Source organism: Dendrobates tinctorius, unplaced genomic scaffold (assembly GCF_039654945.1).
Source record: "Dendrobates tinctorius isolate UK_male_01 unplaced genomic scaffold, ASM3965494v1 ptg000250l, whole genome shotgun sequence".
In the NCBI taxonomy this organism is placed as follows: domain Eukaryota; kingdom Metazoa; phylum Chordata; class Amphibia; order Anura; family Dendrobatidae; genus Dendrobates; species Dendrobates tinctorius.
Genome location: NW_027361917.1, coordinates 22,831,713 through 22,844,599, shown reverse-complemented (window position 1 = coordinate 22,844,599; position 12,887 = coordinate 22,831,713). Strand labels below are relative to the sequence as shown.

Here is a 12,887-nt window from a genome sequence, read left to right as displayed (position 1 = left end):
ATTTCCCATCAGCCCCAGAATACAGTCTCCCACCAAAACCCCACCCACTCATTCCTTCATTCTGTTGTTGAACCCACTTTAGAAAGCCCCAGCAAGCTGGAGCGTGCAAAAATTGCCACAAATCTCAGTTTTGCTTCTCTCCACGGAAATCTTTAGTAAAAGGCGAAAGATTTTTACGTTCTGAAGAGAAGCCAGAGTGTACTGGGCAAATGTTTCCTCCTGACCTACCACCATGGGCACAGCCCTCATTTGGCCCAGGGAGACCACCTAGAAGTGGGTGCGTGGTTTTGCTATGGAAAAACAAAAACGGCAACACACAGCCCATTTTCCGCAGGCTGCTCCGTGTTCAGCTCCATCGTGCTGCCAGAGAGTCACCTGTCCCGCTGCCTGGAAGAAGGCCATCCACTGCTACAATATTCAAATGAGAGACATTTCCCAGCAGCCCCAGTGTACAGTCTCCCAGCAAAACCCCACCCTCTCATTCCTTCATTCTGTTGTTGAACCCATTTAAGGAAGCTCCAGCAAGCTGGAGCATGCAAAAATTGCCACAAAACTCAGTTTTGTTTCTCTCCACGGTAATCTTTAGTAAAAGGCAAAAGATTTTTACGTTCTGAAGAGAAGCCAGAGAATACTGGCATGGGCTTCCTCCTGACCTACCGCCATGGGCACAGCCCTCATTTGGCCCAGGGAGACCACCTAGAAGTAGGTGCGTGGTTTGGCTATGGAAAAACAAAAACGGCAACACACAGCCCATTTTCCGCAGGCTGCTCCGTGTTCAGCTCCATCTTGCTGCCAGAGAGTCACCTGTCCCGCTGCCTGGAAGAACGCCATCCACTGCTACAATATTCAAATGAGAGACATTTCCCAGCAGCCCCAGAGTACAGTCTCCCACCAAAACCCCACCCACTCATTCCTTCATTCTGTTGTTGAACCCATTTAAGGAAACCCCAGCAAGCTGGAGCGTGCAAAAATTGCCACAAAACTCAGTTTTGCTTCTCTCCACGGAAATCTTTAGTAAAAGGCGAAAGATTTTTACGTTCTGAAGAGAAGCCAGAGTATACTGGGCAAGGGCTTCCTCCTGACATACCACCATGGGCACAGCCCTCATTTGGCCCAGGGCGACCAACTAGAAGTGGGTGCATGGTTTGGCTATGGTAAAACAAAAACGGCAACACACAGCCCATTTTCCGCAGGCTGCTCCGTGTTCAGCTCCATCCTGCTGACAGAGAGTCACATGTCCCGCTGCCTGGAAGAATGCCTTCCACTGCTACAATATTCAAATGAGAGGCATTTCCCATCAGCCCCAGAATACAGTCTCCCACCAAAACCCCACCCACTCATTCCTTCATTCTGTTGTTGAACCCATTTAAGGAAGCCCCAGCAAGCTGGAGCGTGCAAAAATTGCCACAAAACTCAGTTTTGCTTCTCTCCACGGAAATCTTTAGTAAAAGGCGAAAGATTTTTACGTTCTGAAGAAGAGCCAGACTATACTTGGCAAGGGCTTCCTCCTGATCTACCACCATGGGCACAGCCCTCATTGGGCCCAGGGAGACCACCTAGAAGTGGGTGCGTGGTTTGGCTATGGAAAAACAAAAACGGCAACACACAGCCCATTTTCCGCAGGCTGCTCCGTGTTCAGCTTCATCCTGCTGCCAGAAACTCACATGTCCCGCTGCCTGGAAGAAGGCCATCCACTGCTACAATATTCAAATGAGAGGCATCTCCCATCAGCCCCAGAATACAGTCTCCCACCAAAACCCCACCCACTCATTCCTTCATTCTGTTGTTGAACCCATTTAAGGAAGCCCCAGCAAGCTGGAGCGTGGAAAAATTGCCACAAAACTCAGTTTTGCTTCTCTCCACGGAAATCTTTAGTAAAAGGTGAAAGATTTTTACGTTCTGAAAAGAAGCCAGAGTATACTGGGCAAGGGTTTCCTCCTGACCTACCACCATGGACGCAGCCCTCTTTTGGCCCAGGGAGACCACTTAGAAGTGGGTGCTTGGTTTGGCTATGGAAAAACAAAAACGGCAACACACAGCCCATTTTCCGCAGGGTGCTCCATGTTCAGCTCCATCCTGCTGCCAGAGAGTCACATGTCCCGCTGCCTGGAAGAATGCCATCCACTGCTACAATATTCAAATGAGAGGCATTTCCCATCAGCCCTAGAATACAGTCTCCCACCAAAACCCCACCCACTCATTCCTTCATTCTGTTGTTGAACCCATTTAAGGAAGCCCCAGCAAGCTGGAGCGTGCAAAAATTGCCACAAAACTCAGTTTTGCTTCTCTCCACGGAAAACTCTAGTAAAAGGCGAAAGATTTTTACGTTCTGAAGAGAAGCCAGAGTGTACTGGGCAAATGCTTCCTCCTGACTTACCACCATGGGCACAGCCCTCATTTGGCCCAGGGAGACCACCTAGAAGTGGGTGCGTGGTTTTGCTATGGAAAAACAAAAACGGCAACACACAGCCCATTTTCCGCAGGCTGCTCCGTGTTCAGCTCCATCGTGCTGCCAGAGAGTCACATGTCCCGCTGCCTGGAAGAAGGCCATCCACTGCTACAATATTCAAATGAGAGACATTTCCCAGGAGCCCCAGAGTACAGTCTCCCACCAAAACTCCACCCACTCATTCCTTCATTCTGTTGTTGATCCCATTTAAGGAAGCCCCAGCAAGCTGGAGCGTGAAAAAATTGCCACAAAACTCAGTTTTGTTTCTCTCCACGGAAATCTTTAGTAAAAGGCGAAAGATTTTTACGTTCTGAAGAGAAACCAGAGTATACTGGGCAAGGGCTTCCTCCTGACCTACCACCATGGGCACAGCCCTCATTTGGCCCAGGGACACCACCTAGAAGTGGGTGCGTGGTTTGGCTATGGAAAAACAAAAACGGCAACACACAGCCCATTTTCCGCAGGCTGCTCCGTGTTCAGCTCCATCCTGCTGCCAGAAACTCACATGTCCCGCTGCCTGGAAGAAGACCATCCACTGCTACAATATTCAAATGAGAGACATTTCCCAGCAGCCCCAGAGTACAGTCTCCCACCAAAACCCCACCCACTCATTCCTTCATTCTGTTGTTGAACCCATAGCGCCAGCAAGCTGGAGCGTGCAAAAATTGTCACAAAACTCAGTTTTGCTTCTCTCCACGGAAATCTTTAGTAAAAGGCGAAAGATTTTTACGTTCTGAAGAAAAGCCAGAGTATACTGGGCAAGGGCTTCCTACTGACCTACCACCATGGGCACAGCCCTCATTTGGCCCAGGGAGACCACCTAGAAGTGGGTGCGTGGTTTGGCTATGGAAAAACAAAAACGGCAACACACAGCCCATTTTCCGCAGGCTGCTCTGTGTTCAGCTCCATCCTGCTGCCAGAGAGTCACATGTCCCGCTGCCTGGAAGAAGGCCATCCACTGCTACAATATTCAAATGAAAGACATTTCCCAGCAGCCCCATAGTACAGTTTCCCACCAAAATCCACCCACTCATTCCTTCATTCTGTTGTTGAACCCATTTAAGGAAGCCCCAGCAAGCTGGAGCGTGCAAAAATTGCCACAAAACTCAGTTTTGTTTCTCTCCACGGAAATCTTTAGTAAAAGGCGAAAGATTTTTACGTTCTGAAGAGAAGCCAGAGTATAATGGGCAAGGGCTTCCTCCTGACCTACCACCATGGGCACAGCCCTCATTTGGCCCAGGGAGACCACCTAGAAGAGGGTGTGTGGTTTGGCTATGGAAAAACAAAAACGGCAACACACAGCCCATTTTCCGCAGGCTGCTCCGTGTTCAGCTCCATCTTGCTGCCAGAAATTCACCTGTCCCGCTGCCTGGAAGAACGCCATCCACTGCTACAATTTTCAAATGAGAGACATTTCCCAGCAGCCCCAGAGTACAGTCTCCCACCAAAACCCCACCCACTCATTCCTTCATTCTGTTGTTGAACCCATTTAAGGAAACCCCAGCAAGCTGGAGCGTGCAAAAATTGCCACAAAACTCAGTTTAGCTTCTCTCCACGGAAATCTTTAGTAAAAGGCGAAAGGTTTTTACGTTCTGAAGAGAAGCCAGAGTATACTGGGCAAGTGCTTCCTCCTGACCTAACACCATGGGCACAGCCCTCATTTGGCCCAGGGAGACCACCTAGTAGTGGGTGCGTGGTTTGGCTATGGAAAAACAAAAATGGCAACACACAGCCTATTTTCCGCAGGCTGCTCCGTGTTCAGCTCCATCGTGCTGCAAGAGAGTCACATGTCCTTCTGCCTGGAAGAAGGCCATCCACTGCTACAATATTCAAATGAGAGACATTTCCCAGCAGCCCCAGAGTACAGTCTCCCACCAAAACCCCACCCACTCATTCCTTCATTCTGTTGTTGAACCCATTAAAGGAAGCCACAGCAAGATGGAGCGTGCAAAAATTGCCACAAAACTCACTTTTGCTTCTATCCACGGAAATCTTTAGTAAAAGGCAAAAGATTTTTACGTTCTGAAGAAAAGCCAGAGTATACTGGGCAAGGGCTTCCTCCAGACCTACCACCATGGACGCAGCCCTCATTTGGCCCAGGGAGACCACCTAGAAGTGGGTGCGTGGTTTGGCTATGGAAAAACAAAAACGGCAACACACAGCCCATTTTCCGCAGGCTGCTCCGTGTTCAGCTCCATCTTGCTACCAGAAAGTCACCTGTCCCGCTGCCTGGAAGAACGCCATCCACTGCTACAATATTCAAATGAGAGACATTTCCCAGCAGACCCAGCGTACAGTCTCCCACCAAAACCCCACCCACTCATTCCTTCATTCTGTTGTTGAACCCATTTAAGGATGCCACAGCAAGCTGGGGCGTGCAAAAATTGCCACAAAACTCAGTTTTGCTTCTCTCCACGGAAATCTTTAGTAAAAGGCGAAAGATTTTTACGTTCTGAAGAGAAGCCAGAGTATACTGGGTAAGGGCTTCCTCCTGACCTACCACCATGGGCACAGCCCTCATTTGGCCCAGGGAGACCACCTAGAAGTGGGTGCATGGTTTGACTATGGAAAAACAAAAACGGCAACACACAGCCCATTTTCCGCATGCTGCTCCGTGTTCAGCTCCATCCTGCAGCCAGAGAGTCACATGTCCAGCTGCCTGGAAGAAGGCCATCCACTGCTACAATATTCAAATGAGAGGCATTTCCCATAAGCCCCAGAGTACAGTCTCCCACCAAAACCCCACCCACTCATTCCTTCATTCTGTTGTTGAACCCATAGCGCCAGCAAGCTGGAGCGTGCAAAAATTGCCACAAAACTCAGTTTTGCTTCACTCCACGGAAATCTTTAGTAAAAGGCGAAAGATTTTTACGTTCTGAAGAAAAGCCAGAGTACACTGGGCAAGGGCTTCCTACTGACCTACCACCATGGGCACAGCCCTCATTTGGCCCAGGGAGACCACCTAGAAGTGGGTGCGTGGTTTGGCTATGGAAAAACAAAAACGGCAACACACAGCCCATTTTCCACAGGCTGCTCCGTGTTCAGCTCCATCGTGCTGCCAGAGAGTCACATGTCCCGCTGCCTGGAAGAAAGCCATCCACTGCTACAATATTCAAATGAGATACATTTCCCATCAGCCCAAGAGTACAGTCTCCCACCAAAACCCCACCCACTCATTCCTTCATTCTGTTGTTGAACCCATTTAAGGAAGCCCCAGCAAGCTGGAACGTGCAAAAATTGCCAAAAAACTCAGTTTTGCTTCTCTCCACTGAAATCTTTAGTAAAAGGCGAAAGATTTTTACGTTTTGTAGAAAAGCCAGAGTATACTGCGCAAGGGCTTCCTCCTGACCTACCACCATGGCCGCAGCCCTCATTTGGCCCAGGGAGACCACCTAGAAGTGGGTGCGTGGTTTGGCGATTTAAAAACAAAAACGGCAACACACAGCCCATTTTCCGCAGGATGCTCCGTGTTCAGCTCCATCCTGCTGCCAGAGCGTCACGTGTCCCGCTGACTGAAAAAAGGCCATCCACGGCTACTATATTCAAATGAGAAACATTTCCCAGCAGCCCCAGAGTACAGTCTCCCACCAAAACCCCACCCACTCATTCCTTCATTCTGTTGTTAAACCCATTTAAGGAAGCCCCAGCAAGCTGGAGCGTGCAAGAATTGGCACAAAACTCAGTTTTGCTTCTCTCCACGGAAATCTTTAGTAAAAGGCAAAAGATTTTTACGTTCTGTAGAAAAGCCAGAGTATACGGCGCAAGGGCTTCCTCCTGACCTACCACCATGGCCGCAGCCCTCATTTGGCCCAGGGAGACCACCTAGAAGTGGGTGCGTGGTTTGGCTATGGAAAAACAAAAACGGCAACACACAGCCCATTTTCCGCAGGCTGCTCTGTGTTAAGCTCCATCCTGCTGCCAGAGAGTCACATGTCCCGCTGCCTGGAAGAAGGCCATCCACTGCTACAATATTCAAATGAGAAGCATTTCCCATCAGCCCCAGAGTACAGGCTCCCACCAAAACCCCACCCACTCATTCTTTCATTGATCCCATTTAAGGAAGCCCCAAGAAGCTGGAGCGTGCAAAAATTGCCACAAAACTCAGTTTTGCTTCTCTCCACTGAAATCTTTAATAAAAGGCGAAAGATTTTTACATTCTTAAGAGAATCCAGAGTATACTGGGCAAGGGCTTCCTCCTGACCTACCACCATGGGCACAGCCCTCATTTGGCCCAGGGAGACCACCTAGAAGTGGGTGCGTGGTTTTGCTATAGAAAAACAAAAACGGCAACACACAGCCCATTTTCCGCAGGCTGCTCCATGTTCAGCTCCATCTTGCTGCCAGAGAGTCACATGTCCCGCTGCCTGGAAGAAGGCCATCCACTGCTACAATATTCAAATGAGAGGCATCTCCCATCAGCCCCAGAGTACAGTCTCCCACCAAAACCCCACCCACTCATTCCTTCATTCTGTTGTTGAACCCATTTAAGGAAACCCCAGCAAGCTGGAGAGTGCAAAAATTGCCACAAAACTCAGTTTTGCTTCTCTCCACGGAAATCTTTAGTAAAAGGCGAAAGATTTTTACGTTCTGAAGAGAAGCCAGAGTATACTGGGCAAGTGCTTCCTCCTGACCTAACACCATGGGCACAGCCCTCATTTGGCCCAGGGAGACCACCTAGAAGTGGGTGCGTGGTTTGGCTATGGAAAAACAAAAACGGCAACACACAGCCCATTTTCCGCAGGCTGCTCTGTGTTCAGCTCCATCCTGCTGCCAGAAAGTCACATGTCCCGCTGCCTGGAAGAAGGCCATCCACTGCTACAATATTGAAATGAGAGGCATCTCCCATCAGCCCCAGAGTACAGTCTCCCACCAAAACCCCACCCACTCATTCCTTCATTCTGTTGTTGAACCCATTTAAGGAAGCCCCAGCAAGCTGGAGCGTGCAAAAATTGCCACAAAGCTCAGTTTTGCTTCTCTCCACGGAAATCTTTAGTAAAAGGCGAAAGATTTTTACGTTTTGAAGAGAAACCAGAGTATACTGGGCAAGGGTTCCCTCCTGACCTACCACCATGGGCACAGCCGTCATTTGGCCCAGGGAGACCACCTAGAAGTGGGTGCGTGGTTTGGCTATGGAAAAACAAAAATGGCAATACACAGCCCATTTTCCGCAGGCTGCTCCGTGTTCAGCTTCATCCTGCTGCCAGAAACTCACATGTCCCGCTGCCTGGAAGAAGGCCATCCACTGCTACAATATTCAAATGAGAGGCATCTCCCATCAGCCCAAGAGTACAGTCTCCCACCAAAACCCCACCCACTCATTCCTTCATTCTGTTGTTGAACCCAGTTAAGGTAGCCCCAGCAAGCTGGAGCGTTCAAAAATTGCCACAAAACTCAGTTTTGCTTCTCTCCACGGAAATCTTTAGTAAAAGGTGAAAGATTTTTACGTTCTAAAAAGAAGCCAGAGTATACTGGGCAAGAGCTTCCTCCTGACCTACCACCATGGACGCAGCCCTCATTTGGCCCAGGGAGACCACTTAGAAGTGGGTGCGTGGTTTGGCTATGGAAAAACTAAAACGGCAACACACAGCCCATTTTCTGCAGGCTGCTCCGTGTTCAGCTCCATCCTGCTGCCAGAGAATCACATGTCCCGCTGCCTGGAAGAATGCCATCCACTGCTACAATATTCAAATGAGAGGCATTTCCCATCAGCCCCAGAATACAGTCTCCCACCAAAACCCCACCCACTTATTCCTTCATTCTGTTGTTGAACCCATTTAAGGAAGCCCCAGCAAGCTGGAGCGTGCAAAAATTGTCACAAAACTCAGTTTTGCTTCTCTCCACGGAAATCTTTAGTAAAAGGCGAAAGATTTTTACGTTCTGAAGAGAAACCAGAGTGTACTGGGAAAATGCTTCCTCCTGACCTACCACCATGGGCACAGCCCTCATTTGGCCCAGGGAGACCACCTAGAAGTGGGTGCATGGTTTGGCTATGGAAAAACAAAAACGGCAACACACAGCCCATTTTCCGCAGGCTGCTCCGTGTTCAGCTCCATCGTGCTGCCAGAGAGTCACATGTCCAGCTGCCTGGAAGAAGGCCATCCACTGCTACAATATTCAAATGAGAGACATTTCCCAGCAGCCCCAGAGTACAGTCTCCCACCAAAACCCCACCCACTCATTCCTTCATTCTGTTGTTGAACCCATTTAAGGAAGCCCCAGCAAGCTGGAGCGTGCAAAAATTGCCACAAAACTCAGTTTTGCTTCTCTCCACGGAAATCTTTAGTAAAAGGCGAAAGATTTTTACATTCTGAAGAGAAGCCAGAGTATACTGGGCAAAGGCTTCCTCCTGACCTACCACCATGGGCACATCTCTCATTTGGCCTAGGGAGTCCACCTAGAAGTGGGTACGTGGTTTGGCTATGGAAAAACTAAAACGGCAACACACAGCCCATTTTCCGCTGGCTGCTCCATGTTCAGCTCCATCTTGCTGCCAGAGAGTCACATGTCCCGCTGCCTGGAAGAAGGCCATCCACTGCTACAAATTTCAAATGAGAGACATTTCCCAGCAGCCCCAGAGTACAGTCTCCCACCAAAACCCCACCCACTCATTCCTTCATTCTGTTGTTGAACCCATTTAAGGAAGCCCCAGCAAGCTGGAGCATGCAAAAATTGCCACAAAACTCAGGTTTGCTTCTCTCCACGGAAATCTTTAGTAAAAGTCGAAAGATTTTTACGTTCTGAAGAGAAGCCAGAGTATACTGGGCAAGGGCTTCCTCCTGACCCACCACCATGGGCACAGCTCTCATTTGGCCTAGGGAGACCACCTAGAAGTGGGTACGTGGTTTGGCTATGGAAAAAAAAAAACGGCAACACACAGCCCATTTTCCGCAGGCTGCTCCGTGTTCAGCTCCATCCTGCTGCCAGAAAGTCACATGTCCCGCTGCCTGGAAGAAGGCCATCCACTGCTACAATATTCAAATGAGAGGCATCTCCCATCAGCCCCAGAGTACAGTCTCCCACCAAAACCCCACCCACTCATTCCTTCATTCTGTTGTTGAACCCATTTAAGGAAGCCCCAGCAAGCTGGAGCGTGCAAAAATTGCCAGAAAACTCAGTTTTGCTTCTCTCCACCGAAATCTTTAGTAAAAGGCAAAAAATTTTTACGTTCTGAAGAAAAGCCAGAGTATAATGGGCAAAGGCTTCCTCCAGACCAACCAACATGGCCGCAACCCTCATTAGGCCCAGGGAGACCACCTAGAAGTGGGTGCGTGGTTTTGCTATGGAAAAACAAAAACGGCAACACACAGCCCATTTTCCACAGGTTGCTCCGTGTTCAGCTCCATCGTGCTGCCAGAGAGTCACATGTCCCGCTGCCTGGAAGAAGGCCATCCAGAGCTACAATATTCAAATGAGAGACATTTCCCAGCAGCCCCAGAGTACAGTCTCCCACCAAAACCCCACCCATTCATTCCTTCATTCTGTTGTTGAAGCCATTTAAGGAAGTCCCAGCAAGCTGGAGCGTGCAAAAATTGCCACAAAACTCAGTTTTGCTTCTCTCCACGGAAATCTTTAATAAAAGGTGAAAGATTTTTACAATCTGAAGAGAAGCCAGAGTATACTGGGCAAGGGCTTCCTCCTGACCTACCACCATGGGCACAGCCCTCAGTTGGCCCAGGGAGACCACCTAGAAGTGGGTGCGTGGTTTGGCTATGGAAAAACAAAAACGGCAACACACAGCCCATTTTCCGCAGGCTGCTCCATGTTCAGCTCTATCTTGCTGCCAGAGAGTCACATGTCCCGCTGCCTGGAAGAAGGCCATCCACTGCTACAATATTCAAATGAGAGACATTTCCCAGCAGCCCCAGAGTACAGTCTCCCACCAAAACCCCACCCACTCACTCCTTCATTCTGTTGTTGAACCCATTTAAGGAAGCCCCAGCAAGCTGGAGCGTGCAAAAATTGCCACAAAATTCAGTTTTGCCTCTCTCCATTGAAATCTTTAGTAAAAGGCAAAAGATTTTTACGTTCTGAAGAGGAGCCAGAGTATACTGGGCAAGGGCTTCCTCCTGACCTACCACCATGGGCACAGCCCTCATTTGGCCCAGGGAGACCACCTAGAAGTGGGTGCGTGGTTTGGCTATGGAAAAACAAAAACGGCAACACACAGCCCATTTTCCGCAGGCTGCTCCGTGTTTAGCTCCATCATGCTGCCAGAGAGTCACATGTCCCGCTGCCTTGAAGAAGGCCATCCACTGCTACAATATTCAAATGAGAGACAGATCCCAGCAGCCCCAGAGTACAGTCTTCCACCAAAACCCCACCCACTCATTCCTTCATTCTGTTGTTCAACCCATTTAAGGAAGCCCCAGCAAGCTGGAGCATGCAAAAATTTCCACAAAACTCAGGTTTGCTTCTTTCCACGGAAATTTTTATTAAAAGGCGAAAGATTTTTACGTTCTGAAGAGAAGCCAGAGTATGCTGAGCAAGGGCTTCCTCCTGACCTACCACCATGGGCACAGCCCTCATTTGGCCCAGGGAGACCACCTAGAAGTGGGTGTGTGGTTTGGCTATGGAAAAACAAAAATGGCAACACACAGCCCATTTTCCGCAGGCTGCTCCGTGTTCAGCTCCATCGTGCTGCCAGAGAGTCACATGTCCCGTTGCCTGGAAGAAGGCCATCCACTGCTACAATATTCAAATGAGAGACATTTCCCAGCAGCCCCAGAGTACAGTCTCCCACCAAAACCCCAACCACTCATTCCTTCATTCTGTTGTTGAACCCATTTAAGGAAGCCCCAGCAAGCTGGAGCGTGCAAACATTGCCACAAAATTCAGTTTTGCTTCTCTCCACGAAAATCTTTAGCAAAAGGCGAAAGATTTTTACGATCTGAAGAGAAGCCAGAGTACACTGGGCAAGGGCTTCCTCCTGACCTACCACCATGGGCACAGCCCTCATTTGGCCCAGGGAGACCACCTAGAAGTGGGTGCGTGGTTTGGCTATGGAAAAACAAAAACGGCAACACACAGCCCATTTTCCGCAGGCTGCTCCGTGTTCAGGTCCATCTTGCTGCCAGATTGTCACCTGTCCCGCTGCCTGGAAGAACGCCATCCACTGCTACAATATTCAAATGAGAGACATTTCCCAGCAGCCCCAGAGTACAGTCTCCCACCAAAACCCCACCCACTCATTCCTTCATTCTGTTGTTCAACCCATAGCGCCAGCAAGCTGGAGCGTGCAAAAATTGCCACAAAACTCAGTTTTGCTTCTCTCCACGGAAATCTTTAGTAAAAGGCGAAAGATTTTTACATTCTGAAGAAAAGCCAGAGTATACTGGGCAAGGGCTTCCTACTGACCTACCACCATGGGCACAGCCCTCATTTGGCCCAGGGAGACCACCTAGAAGTGGGTGCGTGGTTTGGCTATGGAAAAACAAAAACGGCAACACACAGCCCATTTTCCGCAGGCTGCTCTGTGTTCAGCTCCATCCTGCTGCCAGAGAGTCACATGTCCCGCTGCCTGGAAGAAGGCCATCCACTGCTACAATATTCAAATGAAAGACATTTCCCAGCAGCCCCATAGTACAGTTTCCCACCAAAATCCACCCACTCATTCCTTCATTCTGTTGTTGAACCCATTTAAGGAAGCCCCAGCAAGCTGGAGCGTGCAAAAATTGCCACAAAACTCAGTTTTGTTTCTCTCCACGGAAATCTTTAGTAAAAGGCGAAAGATTTTTACGTTCTGAAGAGAAGCCAGAGTATATTGGGCAAGGGTTTCCTCCTGACCTACCACCATGGGCACAGCCCTCATTTGGCCCAGGGAGACCACCTAGAAGAGGGTGCGTGGTTTGGCTATGGAAAAACAAAAACGGCAACACACAGCCCATTTTCCGCAGGCTGCTCCGTGTTCAGCTCCATCTTGCTGCCAGAAAGTCACCTGTCCCGCTGCCTGGAAGAACGCCATCCACTGCTACAATATTCAAATGAGAGACATTTCCCAGCAGCCCCAGAGTACAGTCTCCCACCAAAACCCCACCCACTCGTTCCTTCATTCTGTTGTTGAACCCATTTAAGGAAACCCCAGCAAGCTGGAGCGTGCAAAAATTGCCACAAAACTCAGCTTTGCTTCTCTCCACGGAAATCTTTAGTAAAAGGCGAAAGATTTTTACGTTCTGAAAAGAAGCCAGAGTATACTGGGCAAGTGCTTCCTCCTGACCTAACACCATGGGCACAGCCCTCATTTGGCCCAGGGAGACCACCTAGAAGTGGGTGCGTGGTTTGGCTATGGAAAAACAAAAACGGAAACACACAGCCCATTTTCCGCATGTTGCTCTGTGTTCAGCTCCCTCCTGCTGCCAGAAAGTCACATGTCCCGCTGCCTGGAAGAAGGCCATCCACTGCTACAATATTCAAATGAGAGGCATCTCCCATCAGCCCCAGA

At 49.4% G+C, this 12,887-nt stretch overlaps 30 non-coding genes across 30 annotated transcripts; all 30 read right to left on the bottom strand.

The window, feature by feature from the left end:
- Positions 1-84: 84 nt before the first annotated feature.
- Positions 85-200, bottom strand: LOC141065069 (U5 spliceosomal RNA). Its single transcript, XR_012226216.1, has one exon. It is a non-coding gene; the product is annotated as a U5 spliceosomal RNA (small nuclear RNA).
- A 314-nt stretch (positions 201-514) lies between these two features.
- On the bottom strand, positions 515-630 carry LOC141064060 (U5 spliceosomal RNA). Its single transcript, XR_012225307.1, has one exon. It is a non-coding gene; the product is annotated as a U5 spliceosomal RNA (small nuclear RNA).
- Positions 631-943: 313 nt separating this feature from the next.
- On the bottom strand, positions 944-1,059 carry LOC141064834 (U5 spliceosomal RNA). Its single transcript, XR_012226005.1, has one exon. It is a non-coding gene; the product is annotated as a U5 spliceosomal RNA (small nuclear RNA).
- A 314-nt stretch (positions 1,060-1,373) lies between these two features.
- On the bottom strand, positions 1,374-1,489 carry LOC141064240 (U5 spliceosomal RNA). Its single transcript, XR_012225470.1, has one exon. It is a non-coding gene; the product is annotated as a U5 spliceosomal RNA (small nuclear RNA).
- A 314-nt stretch (positions 1,490-1,803) lies between these two features.
- On the bottom strand, positions 1,804-1,919 carry LOC141064012 (U5 spliceosomal RNA). The gene has a single exon (XR_012225266.1). It is a non-coding gene; the product is annotated as a U5 spliceosomal RNA (small nuclear RNA).
- Positions 1,920-2,233: 314 nt separating this feature from the next.
- On the bottom strand, positions 2,234-2,349 carry LOC141064062 (U5 spliceosomal RNA). The gene has a single exon (XR_012225308.1). It is a non-coding gene; the product is annotated as a U5 spliceosomal RNA (small nuclear RNA).
- Positions 2,350-2,663: 314 nt separating this feature from the next.
- LOC141064641 (U5 spliceosomal RNA) lies at positions 2,664-2,779 on the bottom strand. Its single transcript, XR_012225833.1, has one exon. It is a non-coding gene; the product is annotated as a U5 spliceosomal RNA (small nuclear RNA).
- A 307-nt stretch (positions 2,780-3,086) lies between these two features.
- LOC141065052 (U5 spliceosomal RNA) lies at positions 3,087-3,202 on the bottom strand. The gene has a single exon (XR_012226201.1). It is a non-coding gene; the product is annotated as a U5 spliceosomal RNA (small nuclear RNA).
- A 313-nt stretch (positions 3,203-3,515) lies between these two features.
- LOC141064987 (U5 spliceosomal RNA) lies at positions 3,516-3,631 on the bottom strand. Its single transcript, XR_012226142.1, has one exon. It is a non-coding gene; the product is annotated as a U5 spliceosomal RNA (small nuclear RNA).
- A 314-nt stretch (positions 3,632-3,945) lies between these two features.
- LOC141063825 (U5 spliceosomal RNA) lies at positions 3,946-4,061 on the bottom strand. The gene has a single exon (XR_012225098.1). It is a non-coding gene; the product is annotated as a U5 spliceosomal RNA (small nuclear RNA).
- A 314-nt stretch (positions 4,062-4,375) lies between these two features.
- LOC141064028 (U5 spliceosomal RNA) lies at positions 4,376-4,491 on the bottom strand. Its single transcript, XR_012225280.1, has one exon. It is a non-coding gene; the product is annotated as a U5 spliceosomal RNA (small nuclear RNA).
- Positions 4,492-4,805: 314 nt separating this feature from the next.
- Positions 4,806-4,921, bottom strand: LOC141065163 (U5 spliceosomal RNA). Its single transcript, XR_012226305.1, has one exon. It is a non-coding gene; the product is annotated as a U5 spliceosomal RNA (small nuclear RNA).
- Positions 4,922-5,228: 307 nt separating this feature from the next.
- LOC141064003 (U5 spliceosomal RNA) lies at positions 5,229-5,344 on the bottom strand. The gene has a single exon (XR_012225258.1). It is a non-coding gene; the product is annotated as a U5 spliceosomal RNA (small nuclear RNA).
- A 314-nt stretch (positions 5,345-5,658) lies between these two features.
- On the bottom strand, positions 5,659-5,774 carry LOC141063990 (U5 spliceosomal RNA). The gene has a single exon (XR_012225246.1). It is a non-coding gene; the product is annotated as a U5 spliceosomal RNA (small nuclear RNA).
- A 314-nt stretch (positions 5,775-6,088) lies between these two features.
- LOC141063741 (U5 spliceosomal RNA) lies at positions 6,089-6,204 on the bottom strand. The gene has a single exon (XR_012225022.1). It is a non-coding gene; the product is annotated as a U5 spliceosomal RNA (small nuclear RNA).
- Positions 6,205-6,510: 306 nt separating this feature from the next.
- Positions 6,511-6,626, bottom strand: LOC141064701 (U5 spliceosomal RNA). The gene has a single exon (XR_012225888.1). It is a non-coding gene; the product is annotated as a U5 spliceosomal RNA (small nuclear RNA).
- A 314-nt stretch (positions 6,627-6,940) lies between these two features.
- On the bottom strand, positions 6,941-7,056 carry LOC141064850 (U5 spliceosomal RNA). The gene has a single exon (XR_012226019.1). It is a non-coding gene; the product is annotated as a U5 spliceosomal RNA (small nuclear RNA).
- Positions 7,057-7,370: 314 nt separating this feature from the next.
- LOC141065117 (U5 spliceosomal RNA) lies at positions 7,371-7,486 on the bottom strand. The gene has a single exon (XR_012226261.1). It is a non-coding gene; the product is annotated as a U5 spliceosomal RNA (small nuclear RNA).
- A 314-nt stretch (positions 7,487-7,800) lies between these two features.
- On the bottom strand, positions 7,801-7,916 carry LOC141063886 (U5 spliceosomal RNA). Its single transcript, XR_012225152.1, has one exon. It is a non-coding gene; the product is annotated as a U5 spliceosomal RNA (small nuclear RNA).
- A 314-nt stretch (positions 7,917-8,230) lies between these two features.
- Positions 8,231-8,346, bottom strand: LOC141064592 (U5 spliceosomal RNA). The gene has a single exon (XR_012225789.1). It is a non-coding gene; the product is annotated as a U5 spliceosomal RNA (small nuclear RNA).
- Positions 8,347-8,660: 314 nt separating this feature from the next.
- LOC141064872 (U5 spliceosomal RNA) lies at positions 8,661-8,776 on the bottom strand. Its single transcript, XR_012226039.1, has one exon. It is a non-coding gene; the product is annotated as a U5 spliceosomal RNA (small nuclear RNA).
- A 314-nt stretch (positions 8,777-9,090) lies between these two features.
- LOC141065251 (U5 spliceosomal RNA) lies at positions 9,091-9,206 on the bottom strand. The gene has a single exon (XR_012226384.1). It is a non-coding gene; the product is annotated as a U5 spliceosomal RNA (small nuclear RNA).
- Positions 9,207-9,520: 314 nt separating this feature from the next.
- On the bottom strand, positions 9,521-9,636 carry LOC141064055 (U5 spliceosomal RNA). Its single transcript, XR_012225302.1, has one exon. It is a non-coding gene; the product is annotated as a U5 spliceosomal RNA (small nuclear RNA).
- A 314-nt stretch (positions 9,637-9,950) lies between these two features.
- LOC141064457 (U5 spliceosomal RNA) lies at positions 9,951-10,066 on the bottom strand. Its single transcript, XR_012225667.1, has one exon. It is a non-coding gene; the product is annotated as a U5 spliceosomal RNA (small nuclear RNA).
- Positions 10,067-10,380: 314 nt separating this feature from the next.
- LOC141064664 (U5 spliceosomal RNA) lies at positions 10,381-10,496 on the bottom strand. The gene has a single exon (XR_012225854.1). It is a non-coding gene; the product is annotated as a U5 spliceosomal RNA (small nuclear RNA).
- Positions 10,497-10,810: 314 nt separating this feature from the next.
- Positions 10,811-10,926, bottom strand: LOC141064479 (U5 spliceosomal RNA). Its single transcript, XR_012225687.1, has one exon. It is a non-coding gene; the product is annotated as a U5 spliceosomal RNA (small nuclear RNA).
- A 314-nt stretch (positions 10,927-11,240) lies between these two features.
- On the bottom strand, positions 11,241-11,356 carry LOC141064682 (U5 spliceosomal RNA). The gene has a single exon (XR_012225870.1). It is a non-coding gene; the product is annotated as a U5 spliceosomal RNA (small nuclear RNA).
- Positions 11,357-11,663: 307 nt separating this feature from the next.
- On the bottom strand, positions 11,664-11,779 carry LOC141063848 (U5 spliceosomal RNA). Its single transcript, XR_012225119.1, has one exon. It is a non-coding gene; the product is annotated as a U5 spliceosomal RNA (small nuclear RNA).
- A 313-nt stretch (positions 11,780-12,092) lies between these two features.
- LOC141064985 (U5 spliceosomal RNA) lies at positions 12,093-12,208 on the bottom strand. Its single transcript, XR_012226140.1, has one exon. It is a non-coding gene; the product is annotated as a U5 spliceosomal RNA (small nuclear RNA).
- A 314-nt stretch (positions 12,209-12,522) lies between these two features.
- LOC141065216 (U5 spliceosomal RNA) lies at positions 12,523-12,638 on the bottom strand. Its single transcript, XR_012226352.1, has one exon. It is a non-coding gene; the product is annotated as a U5 spliceosomal RNA (small nuclear RNA).
- Positions 12,639-12,887: the final 249 nt, after the last annotated feature.